Source organism: Alosa pseudoharengus, unplaced genomic scaffold (genome assembly GCF_046254945.1).
Source record: "Alosa pseudoharengus isolate Yale_2024_CS ecotype anadromous, Long Island Sound unplaced genomic scaffold, YU_APseudo_1.1 YU_APseudo_1.1_scf_24, whole genome shotgun sequence".
Classification (NCBI taxonomy): Eukaryota; Metazoa; Chordata; class Actinopteri; order Clupeiformes; family Clupeidae; genus Alosa; species Alosa pseudoharengus.
This window is the reverse complement of record NW_027468689.1, coordinates 13,906,723-13,923,743: the sequence shown is the minus strand read 5'-3', so window position 1 is coordinate 13,923,743 and position 17,021 is coordinate 13,906,723. Positions and strand designations below refer to the sequence as shown.

The 17,021-nt window shown below is 41.7% G+C and overlaps 1 long non-coding RNA gene across 2 annotated transcripts; it reads right to left on the bottom strand.

The window, feature by feature from the left end:
- Positions 1 to 2,894: 2,894 nt before the first annotated feature.
- LOC143141944 (uncharacterized) lies at positions 2,895 to 5,357 on the bottom strand. 2 transcript variants are annotated; one of them, XR_012990836.1, is made up of 7 exons: positions 5,096 to 5,357; positions 4,225 to 4,299; positions 3,982 to 4,111; positions 3,802 to 3,867; positions 3,302 to 3,391; positions 3,111 to 3,181; positions 2,895 to 2,984 (listed from the first exon to the last, which is right to left on the bottom strand). It is a non-coding gene; the product is annotated as an uncharacterized LOC143141944 (long non-coding RNA). The 2 variants fall into 2 exon arrangements; XR_012990835.1 differs by lacking the exon at positions 5,096 to 5,357 and having other exon boundaries at positions 4,225 to 4,521.
- Between the last annotated feature and the right edge of the window lie 11,664 nt (positions 5,358 to 17,021).

Sequence of the window (17,021 nt, the reverse complement as noted above, 5' to 3'; positions counted from 1 at the left end):
AGGAGTCCTAATGTTTCTAGACTGATTAAACTCCTGACCATGTGAACTGTTGATTAATTACCCTACCACATGATGGTATGACCACCCATTGTCACATATTGCTGCTACAACAACTTTTGATTATATCTCTAACCTAGTTGCCTTTTTCACAGGAGAAACTAACTAGGAAGCAGGAAATGTAATTAATGTGTACATTGTCATATTGATTGATTCACTTTGGGGGTTTCACGGAAGCAATTGGTCTCAGTCCCAGAACAGTAATGGTCATGTGATTTCCAACCAGGTGACCCTTCATCAGGTGACCTCCAATCATGATCAAAGCAAAGAGTCATCTAAAACTTAGATAAAAGGAGGAGCCTATTTAAGAATAATTCACACAAAGCTCCAGGAGTTCTGTAGCCAGATCCATCCACCACTACGGTCTGTAGTCATCATCTTCTGAGCCGGGTATGTTCATTTCTCTGATTGTCTCGTATGATTCTTTCTTAGTATTCTCTTAGCCTGTTTTCTTAAACTTTCACATTATTCATTTAGATGTACTTTCTATAATGTGTTTGTATGAGTAACTTGCACCTGAAAAATAAATTGTTAACTTTTGACCCGCATAGTTTTCTAGAATTTCTTTAGATATCCCTCAGAGTTTAAGATGTGCCAGGGGGAACGGCTAGGATTAGCCCCTAGGGCCGTGGGGCTAAATCAGTGAAAGTAGGCACGCTATCAGGAGAGCTGGCCATAGATATATACACTAGATGTCGCCTTGACTACTGCTGTTCATTGGAACGAATGCGTCAATCGAGACGCCATCTTGATTCAGTGATCCACTCCTCTATAATACATTAGCGTCAATCTGGGCAATGATCTAGCGAAAATAAAATCACCATAAATCGTCAAAATCTCAAGCAATTATCTAGTTTTTTGGGTTGTTCCAACTGACAGGCATGTATTTATGGTTGAGTCTAGAGAAAACTAAGCTTAAGACGATAATAAAGATACATTTTACCCGTCTAGCCCCATAGACTCCCATTCATTCTGCACTAGCTAGCGGCGGCCTCTAGAGGAACAATGAGTAAACTGCAACCAGGTTCGATACAATGAAAGTAAACAGGCTCTTCATAGACAGGCTCTGGTTGAGGCCACATACCCCTCGTCTCGTTTACTCATGTAAGTTGTAATCTCACCAGAAGTTGCTGTAGATCTGTAGAACATTTACCTCTGCTACTACATAGGCTACGCCAGTCGTTACTTTTATAATCATGGGTCAGTGCCATGGGCAAACGAGATGTAGCTGAATTCATAAATGACAAAGCCATAAGAAAGGTGATTGTTTTACGTTTCAACAACAAAGAAGCCGATCTGCCATCATTGTGAGAAGTTCCCAAATTTGTCGCTAATCGCTAAAAAGGTTTTCTATCGCTGGGGGTGGCCAAACGTCGCTAAATAGGTAACACTGACAATACAGGAGAACTAGTTTAGCGCTTCAGATCCCTGTACAAAGATGGCGGCGGTGTTGACGCATGCTGAGAAGCAGAAGGCGACATCTAGTGTATATATCTATGAGAGCTGGCCATCGTATTGTACTGTAGTGGGTCGCTGATTTTATTAGTAGTCTGGAATTAGACAGCTATCCTTAGCGCACCCTGAACCCTCTGTAGCTTCGGTAAGATGTTCTGTCCAGATGAGTATAGTGGTCCAGGCCAGCACTATAGCCTCTGACCGACTTTCACACTAGGATCATTACTCAGTAAAAGGTGCCTCCCGAATTAGTCGGCCGAGGAGGACCTAGCACACTATTCTTGGGGAAGTTGAGTCTAATTAAATAGCTAGAAGGCATTCTTGTAACAGTATCGTGGGTAGGCCTACACCAGCCTACTATGGATAGTAATATTACTTTAACTGAAACTTCTCCATATCTAGCGGGGTCAGAATCATTAGGTTAACAGGGGTTCTATAATCAATGGTTATTTCCAACAGCGCGCGGAAGCTTCACGATTTCCTGCTGCGCTCACACTAGCCTATAGCATGGGCTGACACTGAACAGGCAGACCCTACCCACACAGCAAAAGGACTCCGCGGCGGATCCGCCGCGGATGTATGACGGCATCCGGAACGGACCCGCGAAACGGACCCGTATCGGAGTCCAGATGCTCTCAGGAACGGATCCGCTACGAAGGCGGATCGCGGACCCGCCGTGGCTCCGCGCTGCATCCGCCCCGCATCCGCGATTAAAACCTTACCTCCGCGGCGGGTCCGTTTGGGACCCGTAAATTGATACATACACCCGCCGCGGACCCGCAACGGACTCATAAAGGCTCATCTGGCCCGGGTCCGTTTCGGACCCGTTTATCTCATTTTCAAAATTCCTTCTGTTTTTGCTGTAGGATTAAATAGGATAAACTATAGGATAAAAGTAAAACTATCACTAGGCCTAGCCTAGGCTACTACAGCAAGATAGGCCTACGATTAGCATCGCCTCGTATTTTTAACTTAACAATACTGTCAATAAACCTAACAGAAAAGGTTTAAGTCAAGACATCAATTTACTGTACAAACGTGATCACTACTCAATGGAAATATAAAATGGACATTTATGGAAAGTTACAGGTTATAAGCTATTCTGTTTTTGTTAAGTAGCCTACGTTGCCTAGGCTACTCTACATTAATTTTGAGGTCAAAACCTAATTTAGTGCTTTATCAGCCTATTCAGTGCAGACATGAAATATTTTATCTAATAGGCTACAACTTCAATGAAATGCTGCGCTATGCACATCTAAAATATCAGAAAATGAATAACTGGTGAATGACAAGAAGTTCAATAAAAAGATTGTTTAATGCTTATTTCTCCTACTAATCCATTTGTGTGGATGGAGGCGGAACATGTCTCCTCGTTGCCCGATCGATCCACCGCCAGTTGAAACACCTAATTGCGTGCTTGGTGACCTCAGCGTCCGTGGCTGACCGTGTCACCATGTTTTTCCTCACAGCACCTGTAATCAAACAGACAGATATGTTTATGTTTATGGTATGTAGCATCCAAAGCCAAGTATGCTTACACAATACAATATATGAGATAGGTATTAAGGAGATTAAATTTAAAAAGAAACATGACTTACAAAGCTCCTCTGTTCGCTGCACGTTGAGGGCTGGTGTGGGGGTGGAGGGAGTTGAGGAGGGACTGCCATTCCTGGCCCATAGTGAGGTGGGCGGTGTGCGAGAGGGGGAAAAAATTTATTAAATGGTAGTCATCATTGATAATACACATGGGGCCTTTCTATTCACTAATATTTCAGAGATCAGTCCCTACCTTGAGTAACTCTCCGTATGTTAAATGCGGGTGCAGGTGCAGGGAGTTGAGGTGGTGAAGAGTGTTGCGGTCCTGCCCCATGGTGAGGTGCTAAGGGAGATAAATGGTTGTGATCTGTTAACCATGGTAGGCTGAGAGCTACAGGGCCAAACAATGGCAAACAAAAACAAATCTCTGGTCATACTGGACATGAATTTGTATGTTTCAACATTTTGGTATGCACTATCTATATCAACTCCATGAATGGATTAACATTGAAATCAATGTGTTTCAATACAATCTGATAATAATGAATTAACTTTTCAGGCAATATTGCATGAATGCAGATGTTTTAACTGACAAAATATTTGGCTGAGATTTTGAAAGTAATGTATGAAGTATGCAGAAAATCTGAGATGGTAATGCAGATGCAATCTGTTGATTTGAAATAGAGTGACTACTGCTGTGTTAATATAGATGGGGCCACTGTATTCAATTTTATTTCAGAGATCAGTCTTTACCTTAACAGTTTTCTCCAGGTTGAGGGGTAGTGACTCGGCTGCCTGGCACTCGGCAAGATGGTGGAGCTGGAGGAATAGATACAAGGAGAGGGGAATGTCTTTAGCACTAAGAATGTTAACCATATCTCTAATATTAATATAATGATTTAGTTATTTCAATGTTAAGAGATTATTACTTACTTTGCCAGTGCAATTGGCTTGGGCTTGAGGCTTCAACTGATATACCAGGCGAGTTGGAAGGTACCTCAGAGATGCAAAGTCACCATTTACTGGCTCTTCTTCACTCTCATCAGAGTCCTCGAAACGATGGCTGTTAAATAACGATATCATTATGGTTATTGCAATCCCAAAATTTCCAAATATACATATAGTACAAGCATCTCTGGTCTATTTTGGAATGCTACGGGAATGTGTTCACATTACATTTTAACAACCCAGAAAGTATCTTCATCAAGCGAACCCAACAGAGGCAATCATAACGTTAGATAAAAGTTGACGCTGCAGAACAAACAAAATAGAAGATGGGGACCAAGTTCCATACAGTTAAGTTACGTTAGCATAATAAATCACAAACAGACGCCAATACTCATTAGTTGTCTGAACTGACTTAAACAGTGATTAAAATGCCGAGGCTTTCATTACAAAGATGGCAGAAGGACACTAAAGTTACGTATGAGACCAAACTTGGCAAAATGCAAACGTTAATGCACAGCTAGCTAGAAGCTAACGTTAGGGCTAAACCATTATCAGTGAGTCAACATGCTAAAGTTGTAGGTAGCTTTCATAGCAGACGAGTGCTTCACTGACTTCATTGACTGAAATACCAGTGCCAATGTATCAGCTTAATCAAGGATTGCATCGCAAACGTGATCTCAAACATATATATGTATAATAGACATTAGCAATAACTTATGCAATTGCGCTTAGCAGCATGCTAGCTATCGATAGCAGCTGTATGCCGCTAGCATAGTAGCACTATGGACTATGGACAACAGCAACACATTAAAACAGACAAGACCAGACTAACGTTAAATAACAATGTGTGTTTTTTAAATCACACTACCATAACATATTCTGCCGAAATTGCTAACCCATTTTAAATCAAATAGGCTACAGACTCATATGAGCATCACAGCTAACAATAACGTTAACTTAGCCTGTTGCTCAAAATTACAAACGTCTGCACTAATATCAAACAACGTCATTACAATCAATAAACATGATAAGTATAAAACCACAAAGGCCAATGTTTAGCTATTGTGAATGTCGCAATATATTAATAAATATCACTTACTCGAGAGGGTTCAGCGCAACCGTGTCCCAGCAAAGAAAATATCCACTAGTATGACTCTTCTCGGCTCTTGATGTACAGTCATATTCAACCGTTACAGTACAGGCGCGTCCGCGCCCGCGGATCCGACATGGGTCCACTCAGGACCCGCTGTTTGACAGTAGAATTTACGGAGCCGCCTGGAGGCGGAGCTGATCCTCTGTGCGGCACCAAAACGAATGCGACAGTCACGCGGGTTTGGCGACTTGAAGGCGGATCCGCCTAGGAGTCTACTGCTGTGTGGGTAACGGGTGGATGCTAACAGTCTGACGCTAACTGGGTTGAAATTAACAAGCTGAAGTCAGCAGGTGGATGCTAACATTATGCTAGCACAGTTGGCATTAACAAGCTGAGGCTAATGGTCTGATAATGCTAACATAATGACCGCAAAAAGCCGTCAGGCCAGTGTGCCAGGCGGTGTCTCTCTAACGCCTGGCACATGTGCAGTGGCTATTTTCACTGTAGTGGATATCTATCTTAAAGTTTGATGTGCCAATTTAAGTTTATTTTCACCATTGCTTACCCCCAGTAGAAATGGACAATGAACAACGGGTGGCATTCTTTGGAATAATTTTTTGTGGTGTTTGTGTCAAAGTGAGATATTCTTAAAGAGAAAAACACGTTCCTCAGAAGTGTGCTTTAGGAAGTAGGCGTGTGTGTGTCAGCAACTTGCATATATATATATATATATATATATATATATATATATATATATATATATATATAGGCTGTATACAGTATATGTAAATATGCAAGTTGCTGACACACACACACACACACACAGAATATATTTGTATATAGCTGTGTCAAAACATACGTCCCCAATCTTACTCCAGCAGTGCAAACACATACACGCATACATCCGGCGTGGACGCAGTTCAACTGACCCCAGCGGTACAGATCATCAATTGAAGCATTGGCAATAGAAAGGTAGAGGGGGACATCATCGGGGCATCAACGGCCACCTTGTTACGATTCTGAGGGTGAAAACCTTGCTGCTACAGATGGCAGTTGTTCATGTAAATTTGGATCCACAAAATAATCTGTGTGTTCTTGTTCCCTTTTTAGAATGGGCAACGCGGCAATCACTGTTCACCATCCGACCAGTCTGGACCATGGAATCCCTTATCTGATCTCGGGGAAAATAGAAGCCACAACAACCAATTTGATCCGATTGGAGAAAATATCTGGAACTGCTGTGGGCTGTGGCGCTCGGATTGTATTTAAGAAAAATGTGTTGGAGGGCCAATGGACCTATAGAGTCACTAAAAATACCGGTTCGAGTTTTCAAATTGGTGACGAAATATCCATAACAGCTAAAGAAGAGAATGAGGCAAGTAGTAAACTTGCTGCTAGGTTCAGCATGTCATGGTCTGAAATAAGAGAGAGTGTCACTCTCATCCACAGTAAGGTATCTGATACAAATGCCTACTCCGAGCTGTACTGCTACGTCGACTACAACGGAAAAGATAACGGAGAGTACTACTGGACCGAGAATGATTTAAACCTAAAGGCTACCCACAGATGGGCTGAAAATTCTGAGATGGTTATTGACATCATGTTCTAAATTCTAAGACAAGTTACAAGTACTTGTTTTCTCTTCTCCACTATCTATCTATCTATTTATTTATTTATTTATCTATCTATTTATATATCTATCTATCTAATCACCCATGTTTTAATGTATGCTGAATGTATCTAATCACCCATGTTATAATGCATGCTGAATGTATCTTGAATTTCCCCTTGGGGATCAATAAAGTATCTATCTATCTATCTATCTATCTATCTATCTATCTAATCACCCATGTTATAATATATGCTGAATGTATCTAATCATGGTGCGAGCATTTTTTTTTCTTTTTCGCATGTCCAAATTTCTGTCAATGATTCCCGGGACACTGAAAGACCGGGGTAGACGAAACTTGGTGGGCATGTAACCCCATATGGATAGCATGGAACCATCGTTTTTCGTTTTGATCTGTAGCCCCCCCGCTGGACTGCACCCCCCGAAAGGAGGGTAGGGCAGACACAGTTTTCTGTGAATATCTCGAGAACCGTAAGGTTTAGGAGGACCATTTTTTTTTTGTATGTTGATCTCAAGGGGCCATGTCAACCCATTCCATAACCACTCATTTCATGTATAGCGCCACCTAGTTAAACACAAAAAAAGTAAAAATGAGGTGTTGTAATCGCAGGTATCTGTGACCTAACATAGTCAAAACTGCACGAAATTGGAAGTGTAGGATCATTATGACACCCTCTGAATGCACGCCAAGTTTCGTGGAATTCCGTTCATGGGGGGCCACACAATAAATTAATTTATGTTACTATACACCAACTGGCCTGTAGGTGGCCGGAGACAGTTTTCTGTGAATATCTCGAGAACCGTAGGGCCTAGGAGGTCCACCTTTTTTTTGTATGTTGATCTCAAGGGGCCATGTCAACCCATCCCATTACCACTTATTTCATGTATAGCGCCACCTAGTTAAAAATTAAAAAGCAAAAAATTAGGTGTTTTCATCACAATATCTCTGGCTGACATGGTCAAAACTGCACGAAATTGAAAGTGTAGGATCATTATGACACCCTCCGAATGCATGCCAAGTTTTGTGTACTTTCGTTCATGGGGGGCCTTACAATAAAACAATTTATGTGTACATTTAGTGACGTACACCAACAAGGATTCCCGGGACACTGAAAGACCAATGTACACAAAACTTGGTGGGCATGTACCCCCACATGGATAGCATGGAACTGTCATTTTTCGTTTTGATCTGTAGCCCCCCCGCTGGACTGGACCCCCCGAAAGGAGGGTAGGCCAGACACAGTTCTCTGTGAATATCTTGAGAACTGTAGGGCCTAGGATGACCATTTTTTCCGTATATTTGCCTCCAGGGGTCATGTTAACCCAGTTCATGTGCACACATGTGCACAAACAGATACACACACACACACACATTCACAGTAATCATACGTATGACCAGGGCCGGCCCGAGGCATAAGCGAACTAAGCGGCTGCTTGGGGCCTCCTGGCCACCAGGGGGCCCCCAATCGAGTTTCTTTTTTTTTTTTTTTACATAATAAATAACGTAAACAAGTGACATCAATGAATGAATAAATGAAACAATTATCATTCAAATCAAGAAAATTATGATTTCATGATCAATATGCCTGCCTACTGCTACTGTGTCTGCCAGCCTTTGAGTCACGCGCATAAAGTGCTAACGTTAGACACCTCGGGTGCATATACAATTCGTGCAGACACTGCATCAAGTTCAACATGTTAAGACAAGTCACAAAAAAGGACGTATCTCTCTGGTGCCGAAAACAGAACGAAGAAAATGACAGAGGAGGAGAAAAACGAGCAAGATACAGGTATGTTTTGCATGATTATTTACAGTATGTTTTGTGCTTGAGGTAGCTAGCTAGCTGTCATGATCTAATATAAGCCATCACCAGAGCTAAATCTCCGCCATCAACAGAGAAATGTCTCCCATTAATATATATTTATCTAGATGTATTTCAGATGTCAAGGATATTGGGATTGTTTTGGATGTTCAATCAAGCATGTACCCTTGCTCTAGGTGGGCTTATTATGTCGTAAATTAAAGTTAGCTAGCTGACTGAAGTGGACATTAGCACTACAGTAGCTACATGAAAACGTAGCTGAAGGCAAATTTACCACAGAGGGATTGTTTCTGATTTCGTACCTGAAAGTGTTGATAGTTTATTACTGCTCTATAATATGTGACATAGTGGTAAGTCTGATAGCAACAACAGACTAAGCCCAGGCTCCCAGTCCCAACCCAACCCACTGACTAACGCGACTCTGGGCATCGGTAACGTTCCAGCTTCATAGGCAAAGATGGAACAGCAGTGCGCTCTGCTCTAAGATCTTTGGAGAGAGATGGTAGTGTTTGAGAAAATATACCATGTTGGGTGGGGAGACTTCTGTGATGAAAATAAACTTACATTTGATTAAGATAGTGGCAAGTGATGTAGCGGTGCTACCCTAATATTTAGGCTGCAGTAGATCACCATGTTAAGCGTTCACCATACTGCAATTAAGTATACTCTTTTGATTATGCCTCATTTGCCAATAGAATATGAATTGTTACATGTGGAATTGCTTGTTATTTGAGTGTAAGTAATGATAGCAAAATAAACTCATTCTGCTCGATCAACTATGCACTTATGCAATATTTTTTTTTTTCAGAGACACTGTTGAAGTCCTTTGGAGCACATCTCTACCTCTACCTAACTCTACCTACCAGAAGGTGAGGTTTTCTTGATGGCAAATGGTTACATAGCCTGTTAATATGACACGACACATTTAACATCGTTTTTTTTTTATTTATTTATGTATTTATTTAATCATTGCAGGTTCGTCCACTGCAGAGTTGCAGATGCCTAAAAACCAGGAACGAAGTAGGAATAATTATCTATTTTTTGGGACATTTTATTTTTGATTATTAATGTTTGTCTATTTTGTTTTTATTTTGTAGTTGAAAATTGCTAATTTAATGCACATTTGCGGATTTGTTCAGCAAATCTGTTGAAAAACAAGTCATTAAACTGATGTACTTGTTTACAACAAATACAAATGCTGTTGTATTTTGTTATTTGTCAATTCAACTTCAGTAAACCACCCTTAGTGCTTCACTTTGAATATGAATGTTTCAAATAAATCTGTGATTTTAGTACCCTCTAAGATTAAAAGGTGACAGGGTTGGTGTAAATAACAACTATATTAATACATTGGTTTACCAAGCACATGGGGCCAGAAGTCTAGATTGGAGCCCCAAAACATTTTTGGCATGTGAGCAAGGATGGATTACTGAATGAGCCTACCGAGCCCAAGAGGTCAAGGGACCCTGAACCCCAAGTAGTTGTGTGAATTCACTACCAATAAGTCAAAAAGCAAAAGGCTATGAATCTGAACAAATTTAGGTACTGCCCTTCTCCAGCTGACCATCCCAAAAATGCACCAGAATACAGGAAATCACATCTAACCCCCCCCCCCCCCCACACACACACACACACCCACCCGTTTGTACCCACATTTGCACAAACAGGGTAGGGGGAGAGGGTCCTTATGCATCTGTGTCCAGGGGGACAGTAGTTCATAATCAGTCGCTGTATTAATACATAACCTCACTGTATTAATTTATAATATGACATTATAGTGTGAAGTTGTCAATTATCGCCAAGCACAGGTGACTGCGTTGTGGGAGGGGGCCCCCAAATCAAATTCTGCTTAGGGCCCCCAAAAGGCTTGGGCCGGCACTGCGTATGACACATACTCACACAGTAGACATATGTACGCTTCCATGCACAGGCACATACACAGACACGCACACACACACACACACACACACACACACACACACACACACACACACATAACATAAACATAACACAAACAATCAAGAATTTCTCATAATTATGAACAGGCAAGATGGAGGTGGGGTTGTATAAAATGAATTTTACATGTGAAATCTATGAACTAATCATGTTTTGGTACTTGTTGTCTAGCAGATACCAGTGAGAATTGAGTGTGGATAATGCAATTTAGTGAGACAGTTAGAATCATATAGGCCTTTCAGCGTGATTTCTTTTTGTGGAAAAAATGTGCTCCCACTGGGCGGCGGTCATATTTTGTACCGCTCTGCGGTACATCTAGTTGATCTTACAAACGTCGGCGGCATTTCACTGTCAATGTGTGTCGTTCTACATCTACTGGAGATCTCAATGTCTTAAATACGATCGCGTTCCATTTAGAACATCTTATTTTGATTTTAACAGCGGCGTCAAGACACATTTGAGTTCTACATCTGAGAACTAGGATTTCCAGCATGTAGAACTCAAAGAACGCTTATGAGCGCTCATGCAATGTGTGCGTCCCTGCAGCAAGTGAAAGGTAAAGTGGGCTACAACACTAGTTTAAACAACAACGTGGCTTCCTGTAACTATTGTTGAAAACAGCATAGAAACTGCTAATCATAATCTTTAAACTGACATTAATTAAGCTGGCTATATGCAACACAATTTATTTATATTCCCTTTGCATATGTTTGGGTAGACTTCAAACATTTTTGAATTTGAGCTTACAGTTCTGTCACTATTCTGTGTCCTTTACATTTATTTAATATTAGTGATACCTCGAAATTAGGCTGCCTGCTAACCCATATGCACAAAACATAATTTCTGAAATGATTTCTTGATTTATAACATGATATATCAGATATGTCTCTATATAGGGTAGTGTCAAATAGTGAAGTGATAGCAGGTAGATCATGTAGGCCTACATGTCACATGAGCCACACATAGGGGCGCTGCTTCTTCTGTCCCTCCCAAACTGCATTAAAATTGTATGTTTAGCAATCAGAATTTCAACAATTTTTCGGGGGAGAAACTCCCGGACACCAATATAGTCCGCACCCCTCTCAGAAAATACTTACAACGTCCCTGTAGGGAGTTATTTATAATTTGGCCAGATTGTTTCATTTTCCTATCCCACAACCCCCACACTTTTAAAAAGCTTGATACGCCTCTGGTCGAGTGTGCTGACAATCGAGCTAAAAGCCCAGCCTACTAGCTTTCATGCCAGCAGCACTCTTTGAGGCAGGGGCGTAGATTTGCGTGGGGACCGAAGGACGTGTCCACACCAATGTCAAATTACGACTGAAATGTCCCCACCAATATTCAGGTCGAAATGGGGGGGAAAGCGCTCACATGCGCGACACAAAGAGTTAAATCATTTCTCACTTCAGTGCTGCAGATCATCTCGTACAGATATTGTAATGTGCAGTAGCCTAAGGGTAAATCGCGATGATTTGAAGTTACCTGTAATAACTACCAGTGAGCCGCAGTCTCCGCGCTTCAGCTTCACTTCACTACAAGGCATATGAAGTGCGTCCAAATTCACCCATTCTTCTTTGTTGAACTCCTTGAGAAGTAGACTACTCATCACACATGTGTCACATAAAAGAGCCTTTTCTCAGCTTTTACATTAAACGGTGCTAGCTAGCCACTATTTGCTGATAAACAGTTTGCGAGAAAAATAACTTCAAGTGATTTAACAATTATTCTCTGCGCACATCTCCACATCCATTTGTCTCGGTGGAATCTCATAGGCCTACACTCTTCACGCAACACATGACAAACCATATATCAGAATAAACAGCAGACCTTACCGAACACAAAGGTGTAATGCATTCCAGAGTAATCCGGTTTTGAAATAAATTGTAGCAAAATTCAACATGGTCTTTCGGCTTTAAGCATTTCTTAAAACTGAGCTGTGCTTACATCGCCTAGATATCTGTAAATATCAGAATCAGAGAATATACAGGCAGCTCACGGTTCAATGTAGCCTTAATGATTTCTTTTCACAAAATGCTAAGCATGCATGTATTTGTTTCTTAAAACTGAGCTGTGCTTAAATGGGTCAATGCATGATTTCATAACAGACCAAATAGAAAATAAATGTTAAATGTTAAATATAGCATACATATCTGTACATATTAAAATCAGATTATGTAGGCTACACAGTATAGTTAGATCAAGTTAGACAGTAGCACATTTTAATAATTTTATATATCTATAATGGCTGGTGAAAGAGTCTGGGGGGGGGGGGGGGTGTTAGTGGTGGTGTCCCCACCAAAGCTGAGACAAAACCTACGCCCTTGCTTTGAGGCATCGGGGAGTGAGGTTTTACCAACGTTCCACATGCACAGCTAAGCTAGCGGGCATCCGTTACACATACTGCATCACAGTGTTGATTCCCTATGTGGAATCTGGTGGATAGACAATCTCAATCTCACAGTTGTGTTTCCATCCTAACAGTTTGAGTGATTTTCTTGTTCTGTATGTGTGTGAGTGTGTGTGGGATATAAGCTACTGGATGCTTTAATTATGACCGCCGCGCAGCGAAGCGGCGGTCATATAGGTTTAGTCAGATTTTTTTTTTTTTTTTTTTTTTCTTTTTCGCATGTCAAAATTTCTGTCAATGATTCCCGGGACACTGAAAGACCGGGGTACACGAAACTTGGTGGGCATGTAACCCCACATGGATAGCATGGAACCATCTTTTTCGTTTTGATCTGTAGCCCCCCCGCTGGACTGGACCCCCCAAAGGAGGGTAGGGCAGACACAGTTTTCTGTGAATATCTCGAAAACCGTGGGGTTTAGGACCATTTTTTTTTGTATGTTGATCTCAAGGGGCCATGTCAACCCATTCTATAACCACTCATTTCATGTATAGCGCCACCTAGTTAAACACAAAAAAGTAAAAATGAGGTGTTGTAATTGAAGGTATCTGTGACCTAACAAAGTCAAAACTGTACAAAATTGGAAGTGTAGGATCATTGGAATCAATTGGAAGTGTAGGACACCCTCTGTATGCACGCCAAGTTTCGTGGAATTCCGTTCATGGGGGGCCACACAATAAATTAATTTATGTTACTATACACCAACTGGCCTGTAGGTGGCCGGAGACAGTTTTCTGTGAATATCTCGATAACCGTAGGGCCTAGGAGGTCCACCTTTTTTATGTATGTTGGTCTTAAGGGGGCATGTCAACCCATCCCATTACCACTTATTTTATGTATAGCGCCACCTAGTTAAAACTGAAAAAGCAAAAAATTAGGTGTTTTCATCACAATATCTCTGGCTGACAAGGTCAAAACTGCACGAAATTAAAAGTGTAGGATCATTATGACACCCTCCGAATGCATGCCAAGTTTTGTGTACTTTCGTTCATGGGGGGCCTTACAATAAAATAATTTATGTGTACATTTAGTGACGTACACCAACAAGGATTCCCGGGACACTGAAAGACCGGGGTACACAAAACTTGGTGGGCATGTACCCCCACATGGATAGCATGGAACCGTACTTTTTCGTTTTGATCTGTAGCCCCACCGCTGGACTGGACCCCCCGAAAGAAGGGTAGGGCAGACACAGTTCTCTGTGAATATCTTGAGAACTGTAGGGCCTAGGATGACCATTTTTTTCCGTATGTTTGCCTCCAGGGGTCATGTTAACCCATTTCATGTGCACACATGTGCACAAACAGATACACACACACACACACACACACATACATTCACAGTAATCATACGTATGACACATACTCACACAGTAGACATATGTACGCTTGCATGCACAGGCACATACGCAGGCACACACACAAGCACGCACACACACACACACACACACACACACACACGCATAACATAAACATGTACATGCACACAATTCAAGAATTTCTCAGAATTATGAACAGGCAAGATGGAGGTGGGGTTGTATAAAATTCATTTTACATGTGAAATCTATGAACTAATCATGTTTTGGTACTTGTTGTCTAGCAGATATCAGTGAGAATTGAGTGTGGATAATGATATTTAGTGAGACAGTTAGAATCATATAGGCCTTTCAGCGTGATTTATTTTTGTGGAAAAAATGTGCTGGACTGGGCGGCGGTCATATTTTGTACCGCTCTGCGGTACATCTAGTTTCCCTTGGGATAAATCTATCGATCTATCAGTCATTAATTTAATCAAGTCATTAGGAGGGAATCCCAGGTTGGGAGACCCTGCCAGTGTAGCATTGCTAACTCTCTTAGAGAAAATACTATTTAGACAGAGCCGCCCGTGTTGGAGCATCGCTGCGCTTTGAAAACGGCGTGAACCCCAGACATGAGAGCGAGAGTGAGAGCGGCACCCTGCTGGCTTCTCTGACAGGTCTGGTCTGAGGTGTGTGTGTGTCTGTGTGTGTGTGTGTATTCTCCTCTTCACAGAGACATCAGCACCACTCAGAATACTGAGCAGAAGTCTGGTTACTGTTTTTCTAAAGGGGTCGTATGGAGGTTAGAGCAGATGTGGGTACACACACACATACACACACACGCATACACACACATACTCCTGGATGTGCGTGTTGAGGGTTGTTTACACACTCATCAAGGTGTGGCTCAGTCTGAACAATACAAAACCACACCTGATCTCACCTTCACCAAGTCCTTTCATGCCCTACTCAACTACAAGTCTCATGTGTGTACAACTTCTGAATGGAGAACACAAAATACACAAAAATACAAAAAAATACAACAATCAGGAGATATGTAGCCTATGGGATAATGTATAGAACGCCAGCCATTATCTGGAAATTAAGTCCCGACGGGCAAACCGGACCCCGATGTGCCAGCACAAAAATACAACAATCAGGAGATATAATCTTACATTCCACATTCTATTCTTCTGGCTGGTGGAACATCTGGTTGCCGTGACGTCAAACTCCGGTGAAAACAAACCAGTCATGAAGCTGAACCAGATGTGTGTAATAATTATGACCGCCGCGCAGCGAAGCGGCGGTCATATAGGTTTAGTCAGATTTTTTTTTTCTTTTTTTTTTTTTTCTTTTTCGCATGCCCAAATTTCTGTCAATGATTCCCGGGACACTGAAAGACCGGGGTACACGAAACTTGGTGGGCATGTAACCCCACATGGATAGCATGGAACCATCGTTTTTCGTTTTGATCTGTAGCCCCCCCGCTGGACTGGACCCCCCGAAAGGAGGGTAGGGCAGACACAGTTTTCTGTGAATATCTCGAAAACCGTAGGGTTTAGGAGGACCATTTTTTTTTTGTATGTTGATCTCAAGGGGCCATGTCAACCCATTCCATAACTACTCATTTCATGTATAGCGCCACCTAGTTAAACACAAAAAAGTAAAAATGAGGTGTTGTAATTGAAGGTATCTGTGACCTAACAAAGTCAAAACTGTACAAAATTGGAAGTGTAGGATCGATCATTATGACACCCTCTGTATGCACGCCAAGTTTCGTGGAATTCCGTTCATGGGGGGCCACACAATAAATTCATTTATGTTACTATACACCAACTGGCCTGTAGGTGGCCGGAGACAGTTTTCTGTGAATATCTCGATAACCGTAGGGCCTAGGAGGTCCACCTTTTTTATGTATGTTGGTCTTAAGGGGGCATGTCAACCCATCCCATTACCACTTATTTTATGTATAGCGCCACCTAGTTAAAAATGAAAAAGCAAAAAATTTGGTGTTTTCATCACAATATCTCTGGCTGACAAGGTCAAAACTGCACGAAATTAAAAGTGTAGGATCATTATGACACCCTCCGAATGCATGGCAAGTTTTGTGTACTTTCGTTCATGGGGGGCCTTACAATAAAATAATTTATGTGTACATTTAGTGACGTACACCAACAAGGATTCCCGGGACACTGAAAGACCGGGGTACACAAAACTTGGTGGGCATGTACCCCCACATGGATAGCATGGAACCGTCATTTTTCGTTTTGATCTGTAGCCCCCCCGCTGGACTGGACCCCCCGAAAGGAGGGTAGGTTCTCTGTGAATATCTTGAGAACTGTAGGGCCTAGGATGACCATTTTTTTCTGTATGTTTGCCTCCAGGGGTCATGTTAACCCATTTCATGTGCACACATGTGCACAGATACACACACACACACACATACATTCACAGTAATCATACGTATGACACATACTCACACAGTAGACATATGTACGCTTGCATGCACAGGCACATACGCAGGCACAAACACAAGCACGCACACACACACACACACACACTCACACACACACACACACACACATAACATAAACATAACACAAACAATCAAGAATTTCTCAGAATTATAAACAGGCAAGATGGAGGTGGGGTTGTATAAAATGAATTTTACATGTGAAATCTATGAACTAATCATGTTTTGGTACTTGTTGTCTAGCAGATACCAGTGAGAATTGAGTGTGGATAATGCAATTTAGTGAGACAGTTAGAATCATATAGGCCTTTCAGCGTGATTTCTTTTTGTGGAAAAAATGTGCTGGAC